General features: G+C 40.7%; 1 pseudogene across 1 annotated transcript; it reads right to left on the bottom strand.

Moving 5' to 3' along the window:
• Window positions 1–537: 537 nt before the first annotated feature.
• On the bottom strand, window positions 538–2,738 carry LOC148875589 (scarecrow-like protein 32 pseudogene; annotated as a pseudogene). The gene is made up of 2 exons (XR_016098254.1): window positions 882–2,738; window positions 538–769 (listed from the first exon to the last, which is right to left on the bottom strand). The product of XR_016098254.1 is annotated as a scarecrow-like protein 32 pseudogene (transcript).
• Between the last annotated feature and the right edge of the window lie 1,986 nt (window positions 2,739–4,724).

Raw genomic sequence — 4,724 nt, 5'->3', positions numbered from 1 at the left:
GTAAATTCTAGACCCTATCCACCTCCTTAAGCTCCTCAACCCATACCTGCCTCAAAAAGCATAGCAGATTGGATTGCTTAGCTAGCTATCCTCCCCGCATTCAAGGATAGGGGCCGGTTGAACTTAGAACCTTCATCTAATTTAGTTTCCTATTATTTCTTGTCATATATAAGTAATAAGTAAAATAATTCAAATAAACAACACAATTTCTGATCATTTGATAAGGCAGGTAAAAAGACACAGAAACTATCAATTATAAAATTTTAAATATTATTAAATTCAAAATAAATTTCATTTACTTTCTAACAATATGCGAGTTGTGGAGAATTAGGTTGCAGGGTCGTCCCTTCTAACAGGGACACTGACCAACCCGCTAACTACCAAAGGTTTGGCGTATCGAAAACACAAAGTAATTGCTTAAAGCTCCAATGAACTGGCAGGTTATGATCAAAGCCTGATTGGTAATGGTGATAGACTGATAGCTAGCTAAGCAATAAAGAAAAGCTTTGGCTCGTTAACGAATGAAAGAATCAAGAGTGAACGCAAAAACAAGCACTTACTGACTTACTTACCTTGGATGACTAGTCATGAGCCTGCAAAGAGGCACAACAGAATGGATAGGTTTGTCTCACTCAAAGACAATATGTACATTTCTCTCTTTTTCCTTTCATGTGAACAAGCTAAAGGTCAGAACAAAACGTAGCATGAAACTTTTGCTAGTGATAATTCTGCTATTCTTTTTTTTGTCTTGTGTCCATTTTGCAGCCCTCTGACAAAGGAGAAACACAACCCATTCATCAATTTTGTCGTCAAAGCTCTTTCATTGGCCACAAAATTAATTAAAGCAAGCAAGACGATGTATCTTAAATTAAAAGACTTACTAGTGCAGTCTCTCCTGCAGATGATCAAGCCCTTTTACCTTTAGTCCTCAAATCTGGCCACTAGGAACCCAAGCCGTAGCAAAGACTGAGCTGTGGCCCTTCCATGTGAGAACCAGCATATCTCCTTCCCTCTTCATTCCCCAACCGCTAGCGTGTTCATCTAGTAAAAACTTGACTTCTCTTACAGTGTCTTCACAGAACGGCACACTGATAAAATTCGCATTCTTCATACGTTGTGACAACTTGACACCAGATTCTAACCTCTCTATCCTTTGCAACCCTTCAAAACACAGGATGTTCTCAATCTTATGACCAATATCAGCCTCATATTCCATTCTATGTGGGTTGTCCTTGGGAAAAGTCTCAAGGGCATCGAACGGTATCCATAGATAATTGAAGGCCGTAGTAATCCTTGACATGAGGCTGCTTGAAACATCCAAATCCAAGTCCTCGTCAACCACAGTAACGATGCAAGGGTTCAGGCCCTTGATCATCTCTAGAAATGCATTCCGGAAAGGCTTTAAACGCGCAGCGGCGCTCCGTGGGTCATCATCAGGATCAGCAGGCAAATAGCGTAGCCAATTTTGGCAATTGATGACCAAGGCCTCGTCATCTCTAAGATGTAGCATCGAAGGACTCAGCTGAGCCATGAGCGATTCAAGGTGAAAATTGGAGTTGGAGGAGGAGGAGTACTCACCCAAAGAAATATGATCATGATGATCATCAGAAGCATTTATGCATGAAGACGAGCCCTTAATCACATGAAATTCAAAGGGGACCACCCTGGACTTGGCAAAATTCGCCAAACGGAGACCAACTTCATCGCTCGACACATTAAGCAAGGGAGGGACCGGCGGTCTACAGGACGGCACAGTGATTCGGACCGAGGGAGGACCTTCAGGCCTTTTTGCCAAGGCGTCGATGAGTGTAGGCCACTGCATGCAATGCGTGATGCTAAAATCCAAGATATGAACTCTTGGGAACCCCTCCACTGCCTTGAAGATACAACTATTCGATGCACGAAAACCAAACCTGTGCCAGGGGATGAGATCGACGTACCCTGCTAACTGGGTCACGGTCATCGATCTCGTCTGAATCCTCTGAAGCGTAGTTGTGCCATGAAAATTCATGTCTGCAGGGAAAATCCTAGAGACCCTGCAGATAAGTGCCCTTAAGAACCATGAGGTAAGCCTTTGATTAGGGTCACCTACTGAGGAAGCCACGTTGTTGAGCACCCACATCACTTGCTGAGCTAGGGTCACATCGTCGCTCTCTATGGCACCTGCACAGTGAAGGAGAAGCTTCTCTATACAAGCTCCATCTAGGTTGCCGAGGCATCCTTTAAGCGCGCCTGATAGAGAGTCTTGACGGTTGTTGAAGATGCCATGATTTGCTGGAAGGGAGACCGGCATCGAGTTACCTCTTCTTTCAGTCTTCATAATGGCGCTTATATAAAGTAGCCAGTAGCCCAGTAGGGGGATCGATATCGATCGATGCTAGCTTTAATTTCTTTGATTAATAAGCTACCACTCTGGCTCGATCTACGTGCATGGAGATGGAGGAGTTTGATTATTATTATTGGAGCAGAAGGGATGTAGTTCAGGCAACGCTAAAGATGGTGTTTGCGTAACAAGCGTCGGATGGATATTGGTGAATGGGATTGAAGATGATGGGCTTTATCATAATGAAGATGAGATGTGGGTTTGTATATATGGCCGGATCGATGAAGCTGTATGTCTTGGTCTGGGAGACCTAGATCTACACCGTTTAATTTGTAGTGTTTTAAATGTAGAAGTGGAGGATAGATGAGACTTGAAACCTGAGAATACAGAGATAGCTAGCTAGCAAATGAACCATGGTTTCCTCTCAACCTTTCACTTCCTTTTATCTGTTGATTTTAATTATAATTTCACTCAAAGAAAAATATTTAATTTGTTTTGTTTTTTAGGTAGCAACTAGCAAATGTGAAGGAATGGAAGTGACGATGTGGCATGAAAAATAAGAGGACTTAGACAAGGGAAGTATATTATGGACATCCTATCTCACCAAGCCATGCACCATTATCTCTGGATCTTGAGCAATAAATCTAGCTTAATTAGGAGAAAAAAGATAAGACCAATTGCAACTAGTCTATAAAACTGCTTGGAGCATCAAAGATAGAATTAAACAAAGTGATTTGACGGTTTCAACTACTTTACTTAGCCTGTTAATTAATAATTGCTTTCTCTGAAACCTTTGATAGATTTCTCCAATTAATCAATCAATGGGCCAAGGCAGCTGTCCCAGCCGACTAGCTTTTTGTCGAATATAACATATGCACATAATTTGGCCATGGCAGACAGATATAATAAATATTTTAAATTAAAGAAAAAAAATTAGGAATATTCATTCACTCTTAATTTAAACTCTAATAAAGCATATACCCACCCACCGACCCATGAATTGTCAGTGGAACCCATCTAAATGACTTATTGAGAATGGGAAGATATTGCAAGTTGCAACAAATTACTAGTTTGTGCATTTTTAACTTAATCAAAGACAGGCTTAGTGATTGATGGATACCCATCCTTCCACACACATCACAAATAAGATGAGGTGGATTGCTTGTGGCATGTAAATCCATCACAAACGACAAGTAGGCTCCTTACCATAAGGCTTTGTTCATCAAATTGTCGACCTATTTATGAATTGATACCACAGTCCACAGGCACAGACATGTTAGTTATAAAAGTAGACAAATTAACCAAAGCTTCTCCGTTCTTCCAATCGTTGGGCACACTTCAGATTTCACTTTAAAAACTTATGGGCTGCTGCAATACATCAAAGACCCGTCGCTTTCTTTCATCAAAGATCAAAACCCAACAAAATGCTGCGACATTGGGCACTCATTCTATTACTAGTAGTCAGGAATATGTTCCAAACTGCATCATGATCAAGGAGGGTTTTCTAGGTTTTTTTAGGTGACATGACAAAGTAAAGAGTGTACATTGATCCAATGAGTGCATTCCCATTGTGCTCGTATACCCAGAAATTCAGCTGACAGGGCTATTCACTGGGCTGGCCGGCCGGCCCATCATGGTCCTCAGGACTGGCTTTGTTTGCTCTTTGCCATGGCCCATGAGCCATGCTAAGCTAGCTCTCAGGAGTAGACCTGGTTGTTAACCATGTCATTCACATTTTGATTGGACCTTCAGCCTTCTATACCAAGAAGTAGTCCAGATCATGTGGTGATACAGTCTTTTCTCTTTACCACGAGCCATGTTAAGCCGCGTCAGCCCTTGGTTTAGGACCATGAGTCCCAGCTTTAGCTTTTCACCATGTGATCCAAATTTTAAGAGGGACGTGTATGCCAAGAAATTCATGTTCGTTTAGCTGTCAAGGAAGTTGAAGTAAAATTTTAAAGCTTTTACCCTCACAAAGAAAACAAATTTCAAAGGTGTAAAATAATACTTTTTCAGACTTTTTCAAACAACAAAACAAAAGCAACCCATAGGTAAGACATCGAATATTTTACAAGGTTAAAGAAACAAGATCTCAAATTCTGGGTCTATGTACAAACAGGTCCAAACCAATTTTCATGTGTTTATGTTAATTGGATACCCCCAAAGTTTTATATATGTTATGTTTTTACGCTTTTTGCTTCTAACAATGTCAGACAAAAAAAATCTAAAATTGTCATTTGGTAGGGTTATATAAGATATCTCGAGGAGAGAAAACAAGAGAATTAGCAGGTTTATTGTCAAATTTCCAAGCTAAAAGATTTCTCTGTTACCGTTGGGTCATATTGGGCATGATCACTAATAGGCTTAGAGTTTTGGGAAGTTACTTCCAGACCTTATAGGA

The sequence above is a fragment of the Nelumbo lutea genome, chromosome 1, assembly GCF_056320005.1.
Source record: "Nelumbo lutea isolate HS-2025 chromosome 1, American lotus-T2T, whole genome shotgun sequence".
NCBI classification, from domain to species: Eukaryota; Viridiplantae; Streptophyta; class Magnoliopsida; order Proteales; family Nelumbonaceae; genus Nelumbo; species Nelumbo lutea.
Note: the sequence above shows the minus strand (reverse complement) of the source record. Positions and strands in the feature narration are given on the sequence as shown.